The sequence below is a fragment of the Mauremys mutica genome, chromosome 7, assembly GCF_020497125.1.
Source record: "Mauremys mutica isolate MM-2020 ecotype Southern chromosome 7, ASM2049712v1, whole genome shotgun sequence".
Taxonomy (NCBI): Eukaryota; Metazoa; Chordata; order Testudines; family Geoemydidae; genus Mauremys; species Mauremys mutica.
In genome coordinates, this window is record NC_059078.1 from 80,923,173 (window position 1) to 80,950,891 (window position 27,719).

The 27,719-nt window shown below is 43.0% G+C and overlaps 1 long non-coding RNA gene across 2 annotated transcripts; it reads left to right on the forward strand.

Moving 5' to 3' along the window:
- The first annotated feature begins 267 nt into the window (after positions 1 to 267).
- LOC123375009 lies at positions 268 to 18,178 on the forward strand. 2 transcript variants are annotated; one of them, XR_006581291.1, is made up of 4 exons: positions 268 to 515; positions 7,806 to 7,975; positions 16,370 to 16,509; positions 18,115 to 18,178. It is a non-coding gene; the product is annotated as an uncharacterized LOC123375009 (long non-coding RNA). The 2 variants fall into 2 exon arrangements; XR_006581290.1 differs by lacking the exon at positions 18,115 to 18,178 and having other exon boundaries at positions 16,370 to 17,256.
- The last annotated feature ends 9,541 nt before the right edge of the window (positions 18,179 to 27,719 follow it).

Genomic DNA, 27,719 nt, shown 5'->3' on the forward strand with positions numbered 1-27,719 from the left:
TAAATTATTTGCCTGTCTCTGCAGGTACAGCTCTTTCCAGATGATACTAGAGGTGAAGAAATGAAAATCCCTGACTCAGGATGGATTTGGACACAAACCCAGTCATTTTGCTGGATCTGTATTTGGAACAATCTATTAAAAAACCCCTTGAAACCTCCGGTCCTGATTTTCAGAGCCACTGAGTACCCGAACTCCAGCTGAAGTAAATAGGATCTGTGAGTGGTTGGCACTTCTGAAAGTGAGTCCCTATCTGAATAAAATATACTTAGGTATGTCCCAGCTTTCTCTTCCACAGGGGCTCTGTGATGGGGAAGGGGCTAGAGAAGCTCTGTGTGCAGAGGTAACCCACCCCTGCCAATCATGCGGTACAGAGGAGGCCTTTAAAAAGCAGGAAGCAGGTGGAGAAGGACACCTTGAGCCAGAAGCGGCTAGAGTGGCTCCTGAAGCAGCAGGAGGAACTCCTATACCGGCAATCCTCACTCCTAGCCCAATGAGGAGTACAGAGAACTCCCAAGGTAAGCCTGACAGGGAGAGCTTGATTCAGCTACCTGGCCAGGAGGACTTCTGTAAAACCAAAACGCAGGCAGGCACCTCCACAGAACAGGAGACCCGCTTGCTGGCTGTCTCTTTTCTGAGCTGGCTTCAGGTAAAGTTTATTCTTAGTTTCATTGGAACATTTATTCCCCTTTTGGTTCCCAGCAGTAAAGAAATTAGAGAAGGCTCAAAAAAGGCAGACCCCACTGTGAGGTCTAAGGCCTGGTCTACACTAGGGGGAGGGGTCGAACTAAGGTACGCGACTTCAGCTACGTGAATAGCGTAGCTGAAGTCGAACTACCTTAGTTCGACTGACTTACCTGTCGACGCCGTGGGATCGAAGTCCGCGGCTCCCCCGTCGACTCCGCCACCGCTGTTCGCGGTGGTCGAGTTCCAGAGTCGACGGGAGCGCGTCCGGAGTTCGAACTATCGCGTCTAGATTAGGTCCATACTTACCCGCTGGGTTGACGCGGAGAGTTCGACTTCTCGGAGTTCTAATCTAGACGCGATAGTTCATAAGAACATAAAGGCCGTACCGGGTCAGACCAAAGGTCCATCTAGCCCAGTATCTGTCTACCAACAGTGGCCAATGCCAGGTGCCCCTGAGGGAGTGAACCTAACAGGCAATGATCAAGTGATCTCTCTCCTGCCATCCATCTCCATCCTCTGACGAACAGAGGCTAGGGACACCATTCTTACCCATCCTGGCTAATAGCCATTTATGGACTTAGCCACCATGAATTTATCCAGTCCCCTTTTAAACATTGTTATAGTCCTAGCCTTCACAACATCCTCAGGTAAGGAGTTCCACAAGTTGACTGTGCGCTGCGTGAGGAAGAACTTCCTTTTATTTGTTTTAAACCTGCTGCCTATTAATTTCATTTGGTGACCCCTAGTTCTTGTATTATGGGAATAAGTAAATAACTTTTCCTTATCCACTTTCTCAACATCACTCATGATTTTATATACCTCTATCATGTCCCCCCTTAGTCTTCTCTTTTCCAAACTGAAGAGTCCTAGCCTCTTTAATCTTTCCTCATATGGGACCCTCTCTAAACCCCTAATCATTTTAGTTGCTCTTTTCTGAACCTTTTCTAGTGCTAGAATATCTTTTTTGAGGTGAGGAGACCACATCTGTACACAGTATTCGAGATGTGGGCGTACCATGGATTTATATAAGGGCAATAATATATTCTCAGTCTTATTCTCTATCCCCTTTTTAATGATTCCTAACATCCTGTTTGCTTTTTTGACCACCTCTGCACACTGCGTGGACATCTTCAGAGAACTATCCACGATAACTCCAAGATCTTTTTCCTGACTCGTTGTAGCTAAATTAGCCCCCATCATGTTGTATGTATAGTTGGGGTTATTTTTTCCAATGTGCATTACTTTACATTTATCCACATTAAATTTCATTTGCCATTTTGTTGCCCAATCACTTAGTTTTGTGAGATCTTTTTGAAGTTCTTCACAATCTGCTTTGGTCTTAACTATCTTGAGTAGTTTAGTATCATCTGCAAACTTTGCCACCTCACTGTTTACCCCTTTCTCCAGATCATTTATGAATAAATTGAATAGGATTGGTCCTAGGACTGACCCTTGGGGAACACCACTAGTTACCCCTCTCCATTCTGAGAATTTACCATTAATTCCTACCCTTTGTTCCCTGTCCTTTAACCAGTTCTCAATCCATGAAAGGACCTTTCCTTTTATCCCATGACAGCTTAATTTACGTAAGAGCCTTTGGTGAGGGACCTTGTCAAAGGCTTTCTGGAAATCCAAGTACACTATGTCCACCGGATCCCCCTTGTCCACATGTTTGTTGACCCCTTCAAAGAACTCTAATAGATTAGTAAGACACGATTTCCCTTTACAGAAACCATGTTGACTATTGCTCAAGAGTTTGTTTTTCTATGTGTCTGACAATTTTATTCTTTACTATTGTTTCAACTAATTTGCCCGGTACCGACGTTAGACTTACTGGTCTGTAATTGCCGGGATCACCCCTAGAGCCCTTTTTAAATATTGGCGTTACATTAGCTAACTTCCAGTCATTGGGTACCGAAGCCAATTTAAAGGACAGGTTACAAACCTTAGTTAATAGTTCCGCAACTTCACATTTGAGTTCTTTCAGAACTCTTGGGTGAATGCCATCTGGTCCCGGTGACTTGTTAATGTTGAGTTTATCAATTAATTCCAAAACCTCCTCTAGTGACACTTCAGTCTGTGACAGTTCCTCAGATTTGTCACCTACAAAAGCCAGCTCAGGTTTGGGAATCTCCCTAACATCCTCAGCCGTGAAGACTGAAGCAAAGAATCCATTTAGTTTCTCCGCAATGACTTTATCATTTTTAAGCGCTCCTTTTGAATTTTGATCATCAAGGGGCCCCACTGGTTGTTTAGCAGGCTTCCTGCTTCTGATGTACTTAAAAAACATTTTGTTATTACCTTTGGAGTTTTTGGCTAGCCGTTCTTCAAACTCCTCTTTGGCTTTTCTTATTACACTCTTGCACTTAAGTTGGCAGTGTTTGTGCTCCTTTCTATTTGCCTCACGAGGATTTGACTTCCACTTTTTAAAGGAAGTCTTTTTATCTCTCACTGCTTCTTTTACATGGTTGTTAAGCCACGGTGGCTCTTTTTTAGTTCTTTTACTGTTTTTCTTAATTTGGGGTATACATTGAAGTTGGGCCTCTATTATGGTGCCTTTAAAAAGGGCCCACGCAACTTGCAGGGATTTCACTTTAGTCACTGTACCTTTTAATTTTTGTCTAACCCCCTCATTTTTGTATAGTTCCCCCTTTTGAAATTAAAGGCCACAGTGTTGGGCAGTTGAGATGTTCTTCCCACCACAGGGATGTTGAATGCTATTGTATTATGGTCACTATTTCCAAGCGGTCCTGCTATAGTTACCTCTTGGACCAGCTCCTGCGCTCCACTCAGGATTAAATCTAGAGTTGCCTCTCCCCTTGTGGGTTCCCGTACCAGCTGCTCCATGAAGCAGTCATTTAAAGTATCGAGAAATTTTATCTCTGCATTTCGTCCTGAAGTGAAATGTTCCCAGTCAATATGGGGATAATTGAAATCCCCCACTATTATTGTGTTCTTAATTTTGATAGCCTCTCTAATTTCCCTTAGCATTTCATCATCACTATTACTGTCCTGGTCAGGTGGTCGATAATAGATCCCTACTGTTATATTTTTACTAGAGCATGAAATTTCTATCCATAGAGACTCTATGGAACCTGTGGATTCGCTTAAGATTTTTACTTCATTTGAATCTACACTTTCTTTAACATATAGTGCCACTCCTCCCCCTGCACGGCCTGTTCTGTCCTTCTGATATATTTTGTACCCCGGAATGATTGTGTCCCATTGATTGCTCTCAGTCCACCAGGTTTCTGTGATGCCTATTATATCTATATCCTCCTTTATCACAAGGCACTCTAGTTCACCCATCTTATTATTTAGACTTCTGGCATTTGTGTACAAGCACTTTAAAAACTTGTCCCTGTTTATTAGCCTGCCTTTTTCTGATGTGCCAGATTCTTTTTTCGAACTCCGGATGTGCTCCCATCGACTCCGGAACGGCGGTGGCGGAGTCGACGGGGGAGCCGCGGACTTCGATCCCGCGGCGTCAGAACGGGTAAGTCAGTCGAACTAAGGTAGCTATTCACGTAGCTGAAGTCGCGTACCTTAGTTCGACACCCCCCCCCTAGTGTAGACCAGGCCTAAGAAAGGAGAACTGCGCTGGGTCCACCCAGTGTCCAGAGGCTCCAACCCAAAGCGGGGAAAGCCCAAGGAGGACTCATTTACATGTCCCTTCTGCTATCTTAACCCTTTGCCAAGGCCCTTATCTTTCTCCACCCCAAACCTGTGCCCAGAGACTCCTCAGATGCTTTCCCCAACTGCTATGCTCTCTCCACTCCAAGAAGACCAAAAGTGCTTCTTTCCACCCCATCCATATGACATTTTTTCTATGGTTGACAAGTCAACTAAACTTTACTTAATAGAGAAGTCAGAGGCAAAACTGCAATCTACTCTATTGCATCCAGACAGTTTCTCATTTGGACTAGAGCACTGACTTGGAGTCCAGTCCTACAGGTCTTTATCTGACGTAGGGGGAGAGTCAGCAAATATTGGGCTATATAGAAATTAGAAACATAATAATATCTCTTCCTCTAAGTGATCTTATCACAAATATGATTTACTGAAAAGTCTGGAAAATGATTTCAGAGAATTTTCTTGTTGTGGTGGGTTAAACAAAATAAAAAGGCAAGGGTTTTTGTAATTACAACCAGTCTGAAGTCTCTTAGAAGTAAGTTAAGCAGGGAAGACACTTTACCAATAGACTTGTGTAAATGCTATCTTAGATTTTATGTATAAAAAGGAAAATACCCAGTATCTGGTGTTTATAAATACTTGATATACAAGTAAGTGTACAATTCATGGGGACATGCAATAACTTCAAAAGCTAGGTTTTGTCAGATGTCAATTCCACACAAATATTTAGGTATGAGTAACCAATCTATTATCTATAATAGCACTGCATAAATAAAAATAATAGGGCTGCCAAGCAATTAATCGCACTGTTAAACAATAATGGAATACCATTTATTTAAATATTTGTGGATGTTTTCTACATTTTCAAATATATTCAATTACAGCACAAAATACAAGGTGTACAGTGCTCACTTTATTTATTTTTATTACAAATATTTGCACTGTTAAAAACAAAAGAAATCGTATTTTTCAATTCAGCTCATACAAGTAGTGTAGTGCAAACTCTTTATCATGAATGTTGGACTTCCAAATGTAGAATTACGTATTAAAAAAAAAAAACACTCATTCAAAGATCAAACAATGTAAAACTTTAGGCCAGGAGTAGGCAACCTATGGCACTCGTGCTGAAGGCGGCGTGCGAGCTGATTTTCAGCGGCGCTCAAACTGCTCGGGTCCTGGCCACCGGTCTGGGGGGCTCTGCATTTTAATTTTATTTTGAATGAAGCTTCTTAAACATTTTAAAATCCTTATTTACTTTACATACAACAATAGTTTAGTTATATATTATAGACTTGTAGAAAGAGACCTTCTAAAAACGTTAAAATGTATTACTGGCACGCAAAACTTTAAATTAGAGTGAATAAATGGAGACTTGGCACACCACTTCTGAAAGGTTGCCGACCCCTGCTTTAAGCCATACAAGTCCACTCAGTCCTACTTCTTGGTCAGCCAATCATTCAGACAAACAAGTTTGGTTACAATTTGCAGGAGATAATGCTGTCTGCTGCTTGTTTACAATGTCACCTGAAAGTGAGAACAGGTATTTGCATGGCACTGTTGTAGCCAGTGTCATAAGATATTTATGTGCCAGACGCACTAAAGATTCATATGTCCCTTCATATTTCAACCACCATTACAGAGGACATGCATCGGTGCTGATGATGGGTTCTGCTCGATAACAATCAAAAGCAAAGTTTGACCAATGCATGTTCATTTTCATCATCTGAGTCACATGCCACCAACAGAAAGTTGATTTTCTCTTTTGGTGGTTCGGGTTCTGTAGTTTTGGCATCGGAGTGTTGCCAAAAATTTTTAAGACTTCTGAAAGCATGTTCCACACCTCATCCCTCTCAGATTTTGGATGGCACTTCGGATTCTTAAACCTTAGGTCGAATGCTGTAGCTATTTTTAGAAAGCTCACATTGGTACCTTTGCGTTTTGTCAAATCTGCCGTGAAAGTGTTCTTAAAATGAACATGTGCTGGGTCATCATCTGAGACTGCTATAATATGAAATATGTGGCAGAATGTGGGTAAAACAGAATAGGAGACATACAATTCTCCCCCAAGGAGTTCAGTCATAAATTTAATTAATGCATTATTTTTTTAACGAGCCTCATCAGCATTGAAGCATGTCCTCTGGAATGGTGGCCGAAGTTTGAAGGGGCATATGAATGTTTAGCATATCTGGCATGTAAATACCCTGCAACGCCGGCTACAAAAGTGCCATGGGAATGCCTGTTCTCACTTTCAGGTAACATTGTAAATAAGAAGCAGGCAGCAGTATCTCCGGTAAATGTAAACAAACTTGTTTGTCTTAGCGATTGGCTGAGTAATCACTGAACAAAGTAGGACTGAGTGAACTTGTAAGCTCCAAAGTTTTACATGGTTTTGTTTGAGTGCAGTTATATAACCAAAAATAAAAATGGAAGTTACACTTTCACATTAAAGAGATTGCACTACAGTACTTGTATGAGGTGAATTGAAAAATACTATTTTGTTTATCATTTTTACAGTGCAAATATTTGTAATAATAATATAAAGGGAGCACTGTATACTTTGTATTCTGTGTTGCAATAGAAATCAATATATTTGAAAATGTAGAAAAAAATCCAGAAATATTTAATAAATTTAAATTGGTATGCTATTGTTTAACAGTGCAATTAATTTTTTTAATCATGATAAATTTTTTTGAGTTAATCACATGAGTTAACTGTGATTTAATTGACAGTCCTAAAAATAGACATTCTGAATCTGCATACCTACCCTGCTTTTTTGTTGTTTTTATTGAGCAGGCAAATTACTTCAGTAAAGGATTCGCCAACCAATTAGATGAACAGTCTGTGTCCTTATCTTTACATAGTTATGTCTAGTTTTTACGGGGTTTTAAACATTCATGGCTTTACAGTATTTCCAGATTATTTTTAACCTGGTTTGAAATTTAGTTATCTTTTGCTCCAACAGCTCTAGTTCCACTGTAATTGTACATGTTTACCTAGCTCCCTCCAGTGACCTGAAAGGCAAATAGAACCAACCGTGCAGTGTAGTTCCAGATACTGCAGCATAAGCTTCTGCAAAGAGTGATTATAATCTGGTGTAAACAAATAGAAAATAGTATTCTACAATGTATAGCTAAACACAAACAGCAAACCACAGCAGCAAAAATTAAACAGCAACAACATGCAATTTCATTATTATTTTTTATCTCTTTTCTATAACTGCTATAATAGTTAATCAGTTGCTTTAGGGGAAGGGAAGGTGCTAGCATGAGGAGGGGATTTATAATCTGTACTGGTATCTAGATCCAGATTTAGAAAGTTCCAATCTTTATAATAGAATGAATCAAATCCCCAGATAAAAATTGCTTCAGATACTGAAGTGTTAAACAGACAGTTACTGATGAGAATTTGGGAGCTGTTACTAGTACTAGACAGAGAAAACTTAATTGAGATGGAGTAAAAAATATTTAATAACTGTTCCTTGTTTTAAGAGACAGAAGGGGAAAAAACACAACCAACCTTACAACTATTTATGAGCTGACTTGATGAAGATGAAAGGTGTAGGACTGAAAAGCTTTGAGCCACAGAGAAGGGTGTGCATAGGAATTTCTGCAATGTCAATAACAGGAATAGTCAAAACGACAATATGAAGAGACAACAGGTAGCTTGGTTGTAATCTTGGCCCCATTGAGGTGAACAGAATTTTTTCAATTGATTTCATCAGTGCCAGAATTTCACCCTTTATGTTCATCCTTTGCTGTGTCTGTGTGAAGCTTTGAGAGAACTTCTCAGGCTGTGACATACCTATTCACCGAATTTACATAATGCCTCTTTAACTATCCCTTCTTGCTGTTTAAGGATTAAAGTCTTACTCTCAATTACACCCATTAAACCCTTTCAGTATTTAAGCATGGGTACAAATGAGCAGAGTTTAGAGGCCATGCTGAGGACCAGATCCCATTGTGCTAGGTGCAAAACAAACATAATCGCTGCCCCAAAGATGTTACAATCTGAATAGGGACAATATTTACTGTGAGAGGAGGGTCAGGGTGTAGAATCTGATGGAGTGGGGACCAGGGTGAAGGCAAGGAGGCAGTAACAGCAACACAGGATCCTTAGCAAGTTCTGCTGCTGTTGTGGTTGTGTGTGTTAGGCCTGGTCTACACTAGGACTTTAAATCGAATTTAGCAGCGTTAATTCGAACTAACCGTCCACACCAGGAAGCCATTTAATTCGAACAAGAGGGCTCTTTAGTTCGAATTCGGTACTCCACCCCGACAGGTGGAGTAACGCTAAATTCGACATGGCTAGCTCGAATTAGGCTAGGTGTGGATGCAAATCGAACTTAGTAGCTCCGGGAGCTATCCCACAGTGCACCACTCTGTTGACGCTCTGGACAGCAGTCCGAGCTTGGATTCTCTGACCAGCCACACAGGAAATGACCCGGGAAAATTTGAATTCCTTTTCCTGTCTGGGCACTTTGAATCTGACGTCCTGGCTGGACATCGGGGCGAGCTCCGCAGCACCTGCAACGATGCAGAGCTCTCCAGCAGAGGAGTCCGGCCAATCCAAGAATAGAAAGAGGTCCCCAGCATGGACAGACCGGGAAGTCCTGGATCTGATCGGTGTGTGGGGCGAGGAGTCTGTGCTGTCGGAGCTGCGCTCCAACAAGCGGAATGCAAAGACCTTCGAGAAGGTCTCCAAAGCAATGATAGAGAGAGGATACAGCCGGGATGCAATGCAGTGCCGCGTGAAAATCAAGGACCTGAGACAAGGCTACCAAAAAGTCAGAGCGGCAAACGGACGCTCCGGAGCCCAGCCCCAGACATGCCGCTTCTACGAGGCACTGCATGCCATTCTCGGTGGGTCTGCCACCACTGCCCCACCAGTGACCGTGGACTCTGAGGATGGCATAGTGTACCTGGACAGTTCCTCCTCGATGTTCGCCGATGGGGAAGATGAGGAAGGGTCTGTGGAGGACGGCGCAGGTGACAGCGAACACACTACCGCTTTCCCTGACAGCCAGGATCTCTTCATCACCCTCACAGAGATCCCCTACCAACCCTCCCCGGCCGTTAACCCGGACTCTGAATCAGGGGAAGGATCAGGCGGTAAGTGCTATAAACATGTAAACATTTATTTTTTATAAAACAGGTATAAAAAAATAGAAATACTATATATAAAATTTTCAATGAAAAACTATATGAAAAGTAGGTCCACACATATAGGGATTGAACAATAATCCTCCAGGGACAATTCTCATTTAGGTCCTCGAAAAGCCTCCGCAGGAGGTTCCTGGGGAGAGGTGCCTTGTTGGGTGCTCCGTGGAAGCACACTCTTCCGCGCCAGGACATCCTTATGTACATGGGAATCATAGCCTCCACAAGCATGGCCGCATATGGTCCTGGTCTCTGCAGGGCTTCCCTTAGCATCCGCTCTTTGTGACTCCGAGGGACCCGCATCAGGGTGATCTCGTTCATGAAATGCTGCATCTAATTAGGGCAATTAGTGTATTGTTACTGTTGTGAATGGTTGACTTTTACTTTGCATAACAATGACCCTCGCTTAACAGCCACGTGTTGTAAGCCACATAGGAAAAGAATACATTGATCTTTCCCGTGCACTGGCGGGAGTGGCTGGAAAAGGGTCAGAGTATATGATTTCCAGATTGCCTTTAGCGGGAGGGCACAGCTATCCATTAACTGATAAGCAGAATGTACTGTAAGGCTTACCAGGACTGTCTGCTAGACGGATTCAGCTGTCTCTCCCCACTTGTCCGCTCTCCTGTGCAATGCTGCAGCCAATGAGAGCGTATTCCGAAATCTCGAACTTGTCCTGAGATCTCGTGAGACTTGTTGCCCTGTATGGTCTTGTTCAGAGAAACTGACTAGACTGTGTTCACTGTTCGCAAACATGTATCTGTTCAAGGAAATCAGTTACTTTTCCCATCACACAGCTTCGGCTCTTTCCCGGACTGCCCCGGTATCCCCCTCGCAGAGGCTGGCGCAGATTAGGCGGCGAAAGAAAAAGACTAGGGACGAGATGTTTGCGGAACTGATGGCCTGCTCCAGAGCCGAGGCGGCAGAGCAGAGACAGTGGAGGGAGACCCTATGTCAACAGCATCGCACACACATCGAACGGGAGGATAGGTGGCAGCAGGAAGACCAGCAGGCAACTCAAACGCTGCTTGGGCTAATGAGGGAGCAAACGGACATGCTCCGGCGCCTTGTTGATGTTCTGCAGGACCGCAGGCAGGAGGACAGAGCCCCCCTGCAGTGTATCTGCAACCGCCCTCCCCCGCCAAGAAGTCCTGCCCCCCCCACCCAAAAGTACAAGACGGAGGGGCGGTAGGGGCCGTGAGAACTGTCACTGCACCACTGTATAGCGCTAATGTACCACACACCTCTCACGCTATAAATTTGTAGAAGTGCTTCCCTTACAGGCTCACCCAGTCCCAAATCCAAGTTTCATCCCCCCACTGTGTATTAGATTATTAAAAGCTGTTTGCTGTTATTCACTGTTTCGGTCACGTCTTTCGTGTCAGAGGATTTTTTTGTGTATGGGGGGGGGGAGGGGATTTATAATTGCACGGTATAGCCTACATTACCAGGGTACAGACTTGGTGCCATGATCAACTGCAGGGCACACACACACACTGCAGTCAGTAGGCACCAGGGTCACTCTGTGTGGTGTATGCTGCCCCGGGTCATTCTGTGATGTGTATGCTTGTCCAGGGTCCTAGTGCCTGCCATCCCCTTAATGTTAAGGCACGCTGCCCTTACCATGCACTTCCACCGTAGCAACGAGCCTCTCCGCTGCCCTGAGCCCCAACAAGAGCCCTCATCCACAGACAGATACTCACCCTTCCCCCACACCCCTCACTCCTTCCTACGCCCAAACCCGCAGCCCACTGCCGTCATCCAAACCCCTATCCAAAGAAGGCACCACTCGCCCCTTCCTGCAATCCCTCCCCTTCATGCACAACCACTTGCAACCGTCCCCCACCCCAGAGACCTATGCAGGAGCAGGAGGATGTCATTCCTCTATGGAACAAGCGGTCTGTACATCAGTGCACACCGTGCCCAGCACAGTATGCATCCATGTTTCAACACCTGAACAGAAATGCAAAGTAAAACAAAGATTTATTAATAATGAGTGTAACAATTAATTTGCTTTAAAACGTGCTTTGGAAGTGGGGGAAACTTGGAGAACGGGGTATGTAACCGCAGATCGAAATCGACACATACAGACACAGGCCCAGGGTCAGTTTCTCTTGAAAGCAAGTGGAGAGTCATAGGTTACCCTGCTCTCCGAGGAAACTTGCTTTCAAAGCCTCCCGGATACACAGCGCTTCCCGCTGGGATATTCTCTCGGCACGGGTGTCTGGCTGAGCGTAAACTGCAGCCAGGCGATTTGCCTCAACCTCCCATCCGGACAAAAAGGTCTCGCCCTTGCTCTCACAGAGATTGTGTAGCACACAGCAAGCAGCAATAACGGGGATATTCTTTTCGCTGATGTCCGAGCGAGTCAGTAAGCTCCGCCATCTCCCCTTGAGACGTCCGAAAGCACACTCCACCACCATTCTGCACTTGCTCAGCCGGTAGTTGAAGAGTTCCTTCTCTCTGTCCAAGGCGCCTGTATAGGGCTTCATGAGCCAGGGCATTAGCAGGTAGGCTGGGTCCCCGAGGATCACTGTAGGCATCTGCACATCCCCAACCGTTATTTTGTGGTCCGGGAAGAAAGTACCTGCCTGGAGGCGTTTAAACAGACCAGAGTTCCTGAACACACGCGCGTCATGAACCTTGCCCGCCCACCCAACGAAGATGTTGGTAAAACGTTAATGTACTCGCTGGCCTGGTGGGCTGGTGCCAGGATAGGGATGAGAGTCCCATCTATAGCCCCACCGCAGTTTGGGAATCCAATCGCGGCAAAGCCATCTATGATGTCCTGGACGTTTCCGAGAGTCACTACCTTTGAGAGAAGTTGCTCAACGATTGCGTGGGCTACTTTAATCACAGCAACCCCCATGGTAGATTTGCCCACGCCAAAGTGGTTCGCTACTGACCGGTAGCTGTCTGGCGTTGCAAGTTTCCAGAGGGCTATGGCCACTCGCTTCTGCACACTCAGGGCTGCTCGCATCCGGGTGTCCTGGCGCTTCAGGGCAGGGGACAGCAAGTCACAGAGTTCAAGGAAAGTGCCCTTACGCATCCTGAAGTTTCGCAGCCACTGTGATTCATCCCAGACCTGCAACACTATGCGGTCCCACCAGTCCATGCTTGTTTCCCGGGCCCAGAATCGCCGTTCCACACCATGAACTTGACCCATTGCCACCATGATCTCCACGGCGCGGTGTACCCTGCTTTGTGAGAGGTCTGCGCCACTCTGTGAATTCCTGTCCTCACCACGCTGCCGGAGCCTCCTCGCCCGATTTCTCAGCAGCTGACTGTGGAAGAGGTGGACGATAAGGTGCGAGGAGTTGACAACGGCCATAAGTGCAGCGATGATCGCAGCGGGCTCCATGCTCGCAGTGCTGTGGCGTATGCGCTGTAACTGACAAGAGAAGGGCGCGAACAGATTTCCCGCCGGAGCTTTCAGGGAGGGAGGGCGTGATTGACGGTTCAATGACAACAGTTACCCAAAAGCACCCTCGACACATTTTTTCCCCCAGGAGGCATTGGGAGCTCTACCCAGCATTCCACTGGGCAGCGGGGACTGCGGGAACTGTGGGATAGCTTCCCACAGTGCACCGCTTCCAAAGTCGACGCCAGCCCCGTTACTGTGGACTCAGAAATTCGAATTAGTGTATTTACTGTGGATACACAAATTCGACTTCATAAGGTCGAATCCACAAATTCGACTTAAGTAGATTCGAAATAGTCTTGTAGTGTAGACAAGGCCTTAGTGAATTAGACAAGTTTCAGTTCTCTGGGGAGCTCATTCTGAGCATCATTTCAGTGCGCCCAGACTCCCAATAGTGCCAGGCACGATGGGCCCACCCGTTCTTGTCACACATTATAAAGATAGCAAAGGAACAGTACAAAGCTGCATATGTCAGCCCTGTGCTGTTCCTGAAATGAGGGAATTCTTCCTCACCAGCCGTGTTGAAACATTATCAAACTGGCATCAATTTTTCATATACCAAACTCCAATTTTTAGTAAAGGGAAAAAAATAAACATTTTTGGGCGGGGTGGGGTTGGGGAGAAGGCCCAATTTTTTGCCCATACATTTTGATTAAATTAAAAAATGTAAGGGCAAAAATCATTTTAGGGGAAAAAAGACACATTGATAAATATACTTTCATCTGTAAGCTTCAAGCCATTCCATTAGAAAAATGGAGATTGGGCAAGGTTCCAGTGTACTCATGAGCAGGGCCGGCTCTAGACCCCAGCGCACCAAGCGCGCGCTTGGGGCGGCGTCCCGCGGGAGGGCGGCAGGAGGTTCTGGTGGACCTCCCGCAGGCATGCCTGCAGAGGGTCCGCTGGTTCCGCGGCTCCGGTGGACCCTCCGCAGGCACGTCTGCAGGAGGTCCACTGGAGCCGCGGGACCGGTGACCGCCAGAGTGCCCCCTGCGGCGTGCCGCCCTGCTTGGGGCAGCGCAAATCCTAGAGCCGCCCCTGCTCATGAGAATGGAAAAATGGAACTGCAGAGACTGGCGGAACAAAGATGTAGATGCATTAGGGCTCTGAGGATATATAGAGGCTCTCATATTGGTAACCGGCAGATATCATATAGAGAAAAAAATCCATAGACTGGAGTGAAAAATATGGCGATCCATTTTTATACAAAATTCTAAATGTATATATGGAGCCTCCATGAACTGATAATCAAATAAAGTGCCTGATCCTATAAGCTCTGTATGCATTGATACTTTAACTACACAGTGTGGTTATTTCAATTTTTTCCTGTTACTTGATTAATTACATATATTTCATCTTTTTAACTTCGATGAGCTATGTATAAGACCCTTTGGGAGGACTAATCCCCAAATCGCAAACATTTCTGTGCTTTAAGAAAGGCTAACCATAAGATCTTGCCAACTTTTTATGTGGTTGAACAAATTATTCATTTTATGAGTCACACAATTTTTCATGGTGTTACATATATTGTGGTTTCCTGTATCTAAAAATAAATGTAATATTCTTATTATATCCACCAGGGTAGTACTTACTTTTTCCTTACATCGTATCACAGATTTTACCATATAGTTCTTTTTTGAATCCTGCTCTCTAGTTCTTATGAGAATGTTGTAGGGTAATATATTTACAAATCTGTTGTTATGCACTCTTCACCACAGTACCAGTGTGCCTCAAATTTTTAAAACTTGAAATCATTTCTCTCATTTCCTTTCCTCATAGGTACAAATAAATAGCTTATTTTGCATATAGAATTTGTTAAAATAAACAGGGAATGTTAGGTTACTTTAAGAACTCAATGCAAAACTCTGAATTCTTATCTCTCTTGGCAGCAAACACTAGTTTTTGGTTTGGTAGTAGAGGAAGTTCTGTCTCTTGTGTTCCCTTGTTGATCAACTAGTTAATTTTTCTAGCAGAACTGAGTTGTTATAGGAGGTCATGGTTGCAGAATGAAGTAGCCAGAGACAATCTGATGGAGGTCTTTAAATACCAAAATGGAACCTTTTTAATTTGACTCTACTCAATAAGAGGCTGGTGTAGAAATTGGAGTAACAGGCAAACAGCGGTCTGTGTCACTTAGGATATGGGCTGTTTGTTTCTGTACCAGGTCACAGTCTTTTAGGGTGTGTGGTTTCATTCCTAGGTAGACTGATATATAATAATTAGGCCTGGAGGGCAGGGATGTGTGCCAATGTGGTCAGGTCTGAGTCATATAGAGTAGGGCACAGTCTTCTAGCCACCCAGAAAAAGATGACACTTTTTTGCTAGCATGCCTATTTGGATATCCATTAGTGGTGAGAAATCTAAAAAAGAACTCAAAAGATTCAGGTTGATTGACAAATCTGAGGGAAAATTCACTTAAAAGAGGGTGAGCTAGAGGTGTTCTGGATGATAAGGTCTTCCAAACCCTTTCCTCTTCTGTCATAAACAGACAGTTAAGGGTTAAGAAGTTCACCTGGCCTAGCCGACACCTGACCAGAGGAACCAATGCGGGGACAAGATGTTTCAAGAGGACGGAGGGAAGTTCTTTCTTTGTTCTATTCATCAAGTTCTGTGCCAGAGTGAAAAGATCAAGGAATCACCCAGGGTAGTGAGTATTAGAGTAGGAATGAATTAGCTTATGTTTATTTCCTTTTGTGACTTTGCTTTTTGCATTAGAGGGATAATCAAATTGGGTTTTCTTTTGTGTAACTAAGGTTTTTGCCTAGGGGAACATCCTTTTGTGTTTTGAATCTGTTGTCTGTGAGAGTAGCTTGCATGCTAATCTCTCTCAGAGGTATTTCTTTTACCCCTTTTCTTTAATTAAAAGTCGTCTTTTTAAGAACCTGATTGTTTTTTTTCCTTGTTTTAAGATCCAAGGGGTTTGGATTGGTGTTCACCAGGAAATTGGTGGAGAAGTCTCTCAAGGTTACCCAGGGAAGGGTTACAGTACTTGAGAGGGAGAGATTTTGGGGGGGAAGACAGAGTTTCCCAAATGACTCATAAACAACTGTTTTAAACGATTTGGGTGGTGGCAGCAACCAGACCTAAGCTGGTAATTAAGCTTAGGGGTTCTCATGCAGGTCCCCACATCTGTACCCTAAAGTTCAGAGTGGGGGTGAAACCTATGACATCTTCCCACCAATATTGCTTTCGTTTTCACTTTCCATAACTAAGCACTAACAAAGTTGGGAGGTGGTGCTATTTATGTCTGAGGTAAAGCCAGTGTCAAACACATTTCTTGCAGTCTGGGTTTACTGGCTGATTTTTGGTCTATAAACACTATATATGCCATGACTTTCCTGCAGCTTTGGCAGAGGACAAGCTGACTTTCTTTGCCTCTTTCCCTGTCATGACATAGGTTTGAAACATATCCTTGTACTGGAATTTACTCATATCAAATAACATTTCCCACCAATAATACTTGTCTCCTTCCTTCCAGCATGTTTTGGTGAAGGTCATCAGAGAACCCTGAAGATCTGAACAATGGAGTGAGCAGTGGAATCAGAAAAGGTGCTTCAGTAGATGGGGGGCGGGGTAGAGCTCCTCACTAAGTCTTTTGCTCCTTGGCCTCTTTCTAGGGTAAGTTTTTTTCCTTAAGTAAGTTCTTTTGGAATTTAGTGACAGTCCATGATAGTAGCTTCTTCTTGAGTGGAGAGGGGAGTATTCCCATTTTCATCTGGAGGATGTGTTCTCCCCAAAATTGGGTGTGGAGCTAGTTCCTTGATTACTTTTGTCCACATCCAGCCTGAAGAATCAGTTTATGGTGTGGCCAGCCATGTGACAGAGTATAGAGTTTACCTGCAAGACACCTAATGTGGACAGTGTGGATAGGGGAGATTTTAGGTTATCTGATCAGAGATGACATCCATATAGAGTTTGAAGTCTCAAGATGATGAGTCTTGTGGACTTTTGATCACCATGTCAAATAGCTTCAGTCAGCCCCTCTGGGCATAGAGTTGTTACTCTGCCTTCAGACTGGTCCTGTCTGGGTTTGAGCTGTTTGTTATGATTCTTTCAGGATTAACAAAATATCAAGTATCTTTTTGCAGGCAGAAATGAACAGATTGAGAATCAGCCAAAGTGTATATACACAGGCAACAAATAATGGAAAAAATGAAAATGATCATGCTCAGATGTTAACTATTTAAAAATGTTTAGAAACTAACTCTGCTGCTGCCAACAGTGTGAATTGAATCAGGAAAATTTATTAGTGTTTGCATTATTTATCCGCTCTTTCATTTACAACAGGTTTAATTAAAATAAACCTCTGCAGTTTTTCTAAATATTTATTCAGGATACTGTTAAATGTAAATGTGACATTTTGTATGAACCCAGTGTTAACTTTTTGGATTAGAATTTTAAAAAGATGTCAATAAATCTCAAGTATTTCTTAGGAGACATTTATATGTATTTCATTTCAATAACACCAATTCAACCAATTTAGAGGCAGAGTTGTATAGAAAATAATTGTATATTAGGACTGGATTAAAAATGGATATGGAATACCTGGAGTCTGTCCAAATCAATTAATCTGCAAAACCCAAATAACATAAAATAACTGACTACAGCAAAAAATTAAAGCCAAAATACTTTTCAGATGCTAAAAATCAGCCTATACTATAACCCATCTTAATGACGCTCTTTTGGTCAGCCAGAATCATGCCACAATAATGCCTGCCTACTTAAACCAACTTGTGTGACAGCCTGTACCATTATGTTCACCCTTTTTACAAAATGAGAAATTTTGAACAAAAATATGCCTTCTGAGGTATCATTTGAAAACTCATAGTCTGCTGAACATTATTGTCTTGGTAAAACGTGTGTCAACATTGTATGTAAAGTTATAAGATTCTACTGTACAACATTTCTGTAACATTCTCCAAGTTTAGAAAAGCAGGCACAGATCAGTTCCTCAGAAATAAAAGACAAACCAACACCTAAGCCAGAGGTCCACAAAATCAAGTGGACTATCACCTAGTTAAAGTGGCTGTTCTTTGCCAGGAATAAGGGTGTAAGTGAGAAATTTACATATTGGCAAAGAAACAGCTGGGGTCCCATCCCACAGACCTCCTGTCATCTGAACCCCAGCTGGAAATAATCCTCAAAGAGGAGAGAGAGGTATCAGAACAGAGAACACACAACATAAATTACCCCTCTCTCTCTTCCCTTTCTCTCTTCTCGCAGCAGCAGCAATAGTACCTGAAAGAACACTGAATTGGGGGAGGGGCTCTGTCTTGGAAGTTTCCAGCCAATAAAGACTGCAAAGAGCAGGTGGGGAGAAAAACCTTTGCTCTAAATTCATTTAGCTTGATAAATTAGGGTTTTTGGGGTTTTTTAAATTTTAATTTTTGTTTTTTTGGTAACCAATTCTGACTTTTATGCCTCATTACTTGTAATCACTTAAAATCTATCTTTCTGTAGTTAATAATCTTGTTTTATTGTTTTATTTAAACTAGTATGTTTGGGAACCTTCACTTGAGATAACAGGGTTTGTGCATATCATTTTCCATTGATGAAATGACAATTTCTATGAGCTTGTATTGTCCAGGAGGGTGGGGGCAGTACAAGACACACATTTCTGGGGACAAGTCTGCCCAGGTTGGTCTCACAGCAAAGCAGAGTAAAAGGCACCCTAGAATGGCGAATTGAGGGGACACAGCTGTTCAACTGCCCACATTGTACCTTGGGTAATGTCGCATTGTCAGAGAAAAAACAAGTCTTAAACTTACAGTAGTACACTTAACCCCAGAACATGGATGAGGCTGCAGTGTAAGAGACACATAGCAAGTTGAGCAAATTGTGGAAACAGGGGTTGTGACTTGTGTTTTCACTTGGTTCCAATTGATTAATTATAACTCTTGGTTGGTGCCAATGGTTCTGTTTAGAGCAGAAGTGATCTTAGGTTGATGGATGGATGCAGGTAGTTGAGCTGTGGGTTCCACTGAGCAAAAGAGGACTTTTCAGCTGAATTAACATGTCTATTTTTATAGCACTTGGCACTGGCTAGTTCTTTTTTGTCTTAAATGGGACAGGCTGGTCAATTCACATTGATGCCAGGTTTGTTGCGTCCATGAAGTCTTGCTCAACATATGCAGCTACTAGACCCCTTGTAAAGTATTTCACAGAATCAGTCTTCTGCTCCTCCTGAGAGCTAGATTCAGTGTTCTTCCATCCTCTGTCTGCCCAGTTTTCACTGATCCTATCAGAGATCAGCCACCTTGCTGCAATTCTAGGAGCTGAATATTTATACTGGCAGGAATGTGGGTGAAAGAAAAGAGAGAGAAGGAAAAGACACTGGCAACTTTCCACAAAGAAGCCGCTACACTTACTGAAGCGGGCGGATGCCTGGTTCCCCACCCCCAAACAACCATAGCCACCCACTGCAGTGAATAGATTAATATATTTCAAGGCCAGAAGGGACCATTGTGATCATCTAGTCTGGGCCATAAAACTTCCCCAAAGATATTCCTAGAGCAGATCTTTTAGAAAGATATCACATTTTGATTAAAAAAAAAATCAGTGATGGAGAATCCACCACGATCCTCGATAAATTGTTCCAATGGTTAATTACCCTCACTGTTAAACTTACACCTTATTACCAGATGGATCTTTTCTAGCTTCAGCTTCCAGTCACTGGATCATGTTAACCTTTCTCAGCTAAATTAAAGAACCCCTTATTTGTTCCCAATGTAGATATAGATTGTAATCAAGTCACCCATTAGCCTTCTCTTTTTGTTAAACTAAACAGATTGAGCTCTTCAAGTCTATCAGCATAAGTCACTTTTTCTAATCCCTTAATCATGCTTGCAGCAAAGAATCCTGTGGCACCTTATAGACTAACAGACGTTTTGCAGCATGAGCTTTCGTGGGTGAATACCCACTTCTTCGGATGCAAGTCTTGCATCCGAAGAAGTGGGTATTCACCCACGAAAGCTCATGCTGCAAAACGTCTGTTAGTCTATAAGGTGCCACAGGATTCTTTGCTGCTTCTACAGAACCAGACTAACACGGCTACCTCTCTGATACTTAATCATGCTTGTGACTCTTCTCTGAACCCTCTCCAATTTATCAACGTTCTTCTTGAATTGTGGGCATCAGAATTGGAGACTGTATTCCAGCGGTGGTCACGCTAATGCCAAGTACAGAGGTAAAATAATCTGTCTACCCCTACTAAAGATACCCCTGCTTATGCATCCCAGACTAGCAGAAGGTTTTTTTGGCCACAGCATCACATTGGGAACTCAAGTTCTGCTGATTATCCACCACAACCCGCAAAGTTACAGCTTCCCAGGATAGAGACTCGCCATTCTATATGTACGGCCTACATTCTTTGTTCCTAGAAATATACAGTTCTATTTAGCCATATTAAAATGCATATTATTTGCTTGCACCCAGTTTACAAAGCAATCTAGATTGCTCTGAATCAGTGACCTGTCCTCTTCATTATTTATCACCCCCTCAAATTTTGTATCATTTGCAAACTTTACCAGTGGTGGTTTTGTTTTCTTCCACTTTGTTGATTAAAAATGTTAAATTGCATATGGCCAAGGATTGATTCCTTCAGGACACCACTGAAAATCCACCCTGTTGATGATGATTCCCTGTTAGGTCTTAAAAGGTAACTAATCAGTTAGCCAATTTTTAATCCATATAATGTATGCCATGTTAATTTTCCATTGGTTTAGTTAATGGATCAAAATGCCATGTGTTACCAAGTCAAATGCCTTTGAGAAGTCTATTACATGATCACTATTACCTTTCTCAACCAAACTTTAAAAAAGATATCAAGTTAATTTGACAGGAATCTATTTTCCATAAACTCATTGACTTGTATTAATTACATTACCCTCCTTTAATTCTTTATTAGTTGAGTCCCTTATTAGCCACTCCATTATCTGTCCTGGGATCAATGTCAATCTGAAAGGCCTTGTAATTACCTGGCTCATCCTGTTTACTCTTTCTAAAAATTGGCACAACATTTGCTTTTTCAGTCTTTTGGAACTTTCCCAGTTTTCCAAGACTTACTAAAAATTGACAGTAATGGTCCAGCAAGTGTCTCAGCCTGCTGTTTTAATTTGCATCCAAGAGTTTTATCTGGACCTGCTGTTTTAAAAATGTCTAACTTTAGTAGATTTGTTTAACATCCTCCAAAGCTACTAGTGAAATGGAAATAGTGTTATCATCACCATATAATGAGACTAGGTCATATATTTTGGGGAAAAAACAGAACAGAAATATTTATTGAACATTTCTGCCTTTTCTGAATTGATAATTCTACCATTTCCATCTAGTAATGGACCAATACTATTGTCAGGATTTAAAAGCCTGAAGTGGAGGAAAACTCTTCTTCAAATGTCCTCTTCCATTAGTTAGGCACTGACCTTCTTGTGGGAACAACAGGTGGAAGAAAGGTTGTGGAACTAGGGGTACATCTACACTACGGGACTATTCCGAATTTGCATAAACCGGTTTTGTAAAACAGATTGTATAAAATCGAGTGCGCACGGCCACACTAAACACATTAAATCGGTGGTGTGCGTCCACGGTCCGAGGCTAGCATCGACTTCTGGAGCATTGCACTGTGGGTAGCTATTCCGTAGCTATCCCATAGTTCCCGCAGCCTCCCCTGCCCCTTGGAATTTCCAGGTTGAGATCCCAGTGCCTGATGGGGCAAAAATCATTGTCGCGGGTGGTTCTGGGTAAATGTCATCAGTCACTCCTTCCTCTGGGAAAGCAACGGCAGACAAGCATTTCGCGCCTTTTTTCCCTGGATTGCCCTGGCAGATGCCACAGCATGGCAATCATGGAGCCTGTTTTGCCTTTTGTGACTGTCACCGTATGTGTACTAGATGCCGCTGACAGAGGCGATTCAGCAGCGCTACGCAGCAGCATGCTTTTGCTTTTGCATGACAGCAGAGATGGTTACCAGCCATATTACACCATCTACCATACAATAAATTGGTAATAAGATGATCGTGGCTACCAGTCCTTTTGCACTGCACCATCTGTTGCTGTCATAAGTGCCCCTGGCTGCTCTTAGCCAGGGGCGCAAAAGCCAAAATTGGGAATGACTCCCTGAGTCAATCCCTTCTTTTTGGTATCTAAAAATAGAATCAGTCCTGCCTAGAATATGGGCAAGTGTACTAGAGAACCACTGTATATCATAACCAGAGAGCACAGCTGCTCTGTGTCAGATCCTGCAGAAATTATGAGCTGTATGCTATTCACAGGGGGTGCTCCTGCAACAACCCCACCTGTTCATTCTGTTCTTCCCCCAGCCTTCCTGGGCTACTGTAGCATTGTCCCCCCACTTGTGTGATGACACAGTGATTTGTTAGTGAGAAATGAGTGGAAGGCAGCCTCCAGTTGCTATGATAGTCCAGACAGGACATTAAGCAGTGTGTAGAAGAGGAGCCCAGCATCCTACTGCTAGTCCAGGGGCAACTGAATCTTTTCTTTACACATGAAGGGTGGGGGCTGATGGAGCTCAGCCCCCTGTTGCTATGATGAAGATGGTTACCAGCCATATTGCACCATCTACCAGGAAAAATTAGGGGCAGGCACCCTTGATTGACCTAACTGATGCTAGTTGGCATGGTTACCAGTCCTTTTGCACTGCCCCATGTGCCAATAGGCTGATGATGACAATGGATATCAGTCTTATTGCACCATCAGCCACCCATGGCAGGGGGGGAGCAAGGATGTTGGTGTTGAGTGCTGCAGCATCGTGTCTATCTGCAGCATTCAGTAAAGAGAGGGTGACATGTAAAAGAGTCAAGAGAGGATTGTTTTCCCTTTCACTGCTGGGGGTGGGTGGGGGGGTGCGTAAATTGCCGAGCTATGCCCTGACCCACCGCGGACACTGTGTTTGACCCTAGAAGCATTTGGAGCTCAGCCAAGAATGCAAATACTTTTCGGAGACTGCAAGAACTGTGGGATAGCTTGAGTCCTCCAGGCCATAAGCATCCATTTGATTCTTTGGCTTTCTGTTACGCTTGTCACGCAGCAGTGAGCTGAGTCCCTGCTATGGCGTCTGTCTGGAGATTTTTAAAAAAGGTTTTTTATTTTGTCTTCTGTAACGGAGCGCTGATAGAACAGATTTGCCTGCCCTTACAGCAATCACATCCGCATGGTCCATGCTGGAGCTCTTTCTTTATTTTGATTTTTAACTGCCTCGCCACACGTGCTGATCGGAGCTCCACGCTGGGCAAACAGGAAATATTCAAAAGTTCGTTGGGCTTTTCCTGTCTACCTGGCCACTGCATCCGAGTTCAGATTGCTGTCCAGAGCGGTCAGTGGTGCACTGTGGGATACTACCCGGAGGCCAATACCGTCAATCTGCGGCCACACTAACCCTAATCCGATATGGTAATACCGATACTAGCGCTACTCCTCTCGTTAGGGAGGAGTACAGAAACCGGTTTAAAGAGCCCTTTATATCGATATAAAGGGCCTCTTAGTGTGGACGGGTGTGGCGTTAAATCGGTTTAATGCTCCTAAAACTGGTTTAAACGCTTAGTGTAGACCAGGCTTTGGTCACACTGACTCCCAACCCTGCCTATCTTGGGACAACCCTTCTCTGCACAGCGCTGTAAGCCATTCTGCAGCATATGCTCAAGCAGGGACCGCTGGCTGAGAAGAAGACAGAGGTTCCAAAATTTAAGTCACCCACTATTAATACTAATTTGGGTATCTGAAGTAAAATGGAGTTTCACTGACTGCCATACCACACATGATTTTAGCTTATTCTATAAGATGGACCTTGTCTATGAATCAACATTTTGGATGCTTCAAAGTACAGACCATTTCATAGATGTATAATTTTTGCAGCTCAGCTCACCAGTGATATGGTAGGTTTTCGGATAGTATCTTGCAAAAAGATACTTTTACTGTACTAGTGTTTATTTGTAATATGTAATTCAGCCAGGCAGGCTGAAGCATCACTACAGTATCTGAGTGTTTCACAAATATTAATGAATTTATTTTCACAACACCTGTGTGAGGTGAGGAGGGGTGAGGCACAGAGATTAAGTTCAAAACTATCCACTAAATTTGGATGCTCAATTTTGAGATACCTAGGACCTGATTTTTCAGAGTACTTAGCATTATCTAGCACTGACTAGACGCTGTGCTTTGAATATATAGAGTTCTGTTGGTGCTCAGCGCTTCTGCAAATCAGACCCTGGGGCCTCAAGTCAGGGACCCAGAAAATGAGCAACCCACAATTAGTGACCACCTGGAAGAAGGTTGGTTTAAGTGACTTGCCCTATGTGACATACTAACTCTGTGGCAAAGGCAGGGATAGAATCCAATTCTCCAGGGCAGCATTCAACTGCCCTAACAATGAGACCATCCTTTATCTTCCTGCCATCCCTTGCCATATTCACTACATGCCTTCCAATTTCTGCAACAAACAAGGCAAAGGTCCTACAGAGAGCAGTCTCCTTCACCCCACAATCCTGATTCATTCCCAGAGCATCATCTATCTGTGCACTGCATGAAGCAAAGGCCTTGTGTAAAAACTAGTATGTAACTTATAAGAGTGTATTATAATGTATGCACACAAGGAGACTGAATTAATGTAGCACAGGAAACCTTAATTCTGACACTTCCTAATTTTTGAGTGCTTGACTTTAGTAGTATAATTTGTATTACCATAGTACATGATTCTACACCCAGAAATGGCTCACTCTCAGACCTAGTAAGAGCCATGAGCATTGTAAGTTATATAAGCTCCAACCAGGTCCTTTACTAACTCTGATGGGTCTCTCTTCTCCAGACATTGGTGATGCTGTCTTCCTCACCATGCTCAATCACCTCTTGCCTGCATGAAATCTGCCTCTGAGGTTTTGCTCAAGTAGTTCCCCAAGTTTGTGAGGCTCCATAGTTTTTGGTGACCCCTCTTACCCAAAGAAGAACAGAAAGACAGGAGATATGACTGTAGTATAGCTTGCCAAGCAGAGGAATTTAGTCTCTGCTGCAGCTTCTAGCGTTAGAAAAAACTACAGAAGGGGAATAACAGTATGGCTTCTGGTCTGGGTGTGTACAAGAGATGGAGATGGAGATGTAGTGCCCCTGAAACGACATGATCCCTGTGCCAGGTGATAAATCTCGCAGAAGTAAGGCCACTGTTGCTGACAGTAAATGTTAGGATGCATGGCAGACAGAATATTAAATTGCAATTGGAACTGCTGAGCTTTCACAGGGGGCTGCTCTTTGTCCCCTGATTCCCTGCTCTGACTCCCCCCACCCAAAGCCATGAAGCCATTCCTTGTTGACAAAGTAGAGGCTATGAGGGTTTTATTACCTTAATCTCTGTTTCATTAACGTTTGACACTAACCCAGAAAATCTATCAGAATAGTGCAATTGGCTTCAGTGGACTTACAGTTAATTATACCAGCTGAAGACCTGGCCTTTTAACTGCCGGCAAGAACCACTAGACAAGCCTGTCCCAAGCCAAGTATTATCTGATGCTTAGGAAGATCTTAACATATCATAACTGATCACTTCATTAGTTAGAATGTTGCATGTGCATTAAATAAGGCTAATCAGCTGTATAAAGATCCACATTTTCTGTGCATTATTTAAGAACAAAACAGAATCAACCTCTTAAAAGGCAAACAGTAGAATTATTTTGTGTGTATGTTCCACACAAAGATTGTCTTTTCAGCATGGAATTTTTTTTACTATGAAAACACTTAATACTCATCAATCTTGTAGTATGACTAGTAAATCCCAAAGTAGGTGTCATGTCCCTCTAAATTACAGCATATAAAGGCTGTAATTTTCTGTAGTTCCTCTGGGCAAAACATAATTCATATATAACATAATTTTAATGGAAATCTTTTCCTTTATTCCTTGGCAAGAGAAAAAACTTTGGTAGGAGCTTATCACAATTACTAAATATCTTTCCCTTAGGCATTCATACCAACATTTAAGTTGATTTTTCATTTCATTTAACACAAATATTTTTACCCCCAAGGGAAATTATTCTCAGTTATAGTTTCAGCATTACTGTCTTCCACAGACTAATTTGTTTTATATATTGCTGCTCTGAGGTGGAGAAGAGCAGTGTAATCTCCAGTAACAGGTTTTGAAAAATGAAATACTTGCAAAATACCTTGAGAATTAAGCAGGTCTTTTTGATTGACCATTTGGATAAGCAGCAGTTACTCTGTCTGACTCATGACTCAAGTACATACAAATTCACCACAGTCATTTTCTAACCATTTATAAAATTCCATGTTAGAAATGTACAACGGGCCTGCTTCCGCCCTTGCTTGACACCAGTGCAATTCCACTTTTGGGGTAGACTCCTGATTTACAACAGTTTAAGTGAGAGCAAAATCAAACCTTATGAGACTATTACAAGGCTCTTTATCAGATTATCCAGTAAGAGGAGAATTGTTGCCATTAGAGATTACATTGCCATTTTAGGTAAATTGTTCCAGATGTTCTGCCCATTAAGAATGTGAGTGTTTTCAGAAGAAGGGGAAAAAGTAACTCCTTAAAACCACAACTGGCTGAAAAGCGATTGCTTTAAAATGCAGTTTTTATGGCAGCTGCAGTTCCTGAAAGGAAAATGTTTTTTAAAAAGTCCCATTAGAATGGCTCAAAGCCAAAGAGGTGCTGAGAATTTAAACTCCCATTGACTTTGCTGGGAATTTTGGGACTTGGTACCTAATAGCCTTTGTCCCCCAGGATAAATAAAATCTTTGTTTAGAAGATGGTTGTTTTTTATCATGTCTATTGTTAATTGGAAAATTCACTTTCTTCAACAAGTTCATAGCCTGACACTGAATAGTACCAGCTTACTCCACAAGTGGTCCCATTGAAATCGAAGTGATAGTAGTGTAAGGGGACTGCAAGCTGTTCCATAGGATTCTACAACAGGTTGTTTTAATGTATCCAAGATTCATCATGTCTTGTAACCGCGGGACCTGCGGGACCAGAGACCTTCTGCAGGCAAGCCGCTGAAGGCAGCCTGCCTGCCGTGCTTGGGGCAGCAAAATACCTAGAGCCGCCCCTGATTCAGAATTCACAGAAGAATCTCTCTCCTTTTCCCTAATGTTCACCTAGCTCTAATTACAGCCTAATCCTGCTGCCCTTACATGAGTATCTGGGCCCACTGAAAGTTAGAGGAAAGCATTCACCCCAATAAGGGGTACAGGGCTGGGTCCCAAAACAGGCCACATTGAAAGTTCTGCTTATTATTATGAAGTAGGGTCAACCACAGGTATGTTCAGTTGTTGATATTGGAAAAATCTATGGTCACTATTGTAAGGCCCACTGTATTCTTGGGTGATTTGTGTGTTCTTTGGATTTATCAGCGCATACAAGCTGGAATTGGCTATCTCAGATTGTACCTTCCCATCCTCTGAATTCAAAAGTTAGAAGGGTTGGGAAGCAGAGAAAACTGCTTCAGATTAGCAAAGAGAGCTCAAGGAAAGAAAGAAACTAACTGGGCTAACATTTGATATTTCAGATGAAGGATGAACTCTCATAATGCGTCTCACATCTCTTCATAGAATCTCAGGATGTTAGCTAGTCCAACCCCCTGCTCAAAGCAGGATCAATCCCCAGACAGATTTTTGCCCTAGATCCCTACATGGCCCCCCCCTCAAGGACTGAACTTACAATGCTGGGTTTAGCAGGCTAATGCTCAAACTACTGAGCTATCCCTTGCCCTATCCCTTTTTGAGTCTTGAAGTGATCTACATATGCCTTAAAGTATGAGACTTCATCAAGCTTTTCCTAGCATATATAAATACACAACAAGCCTTAAAAA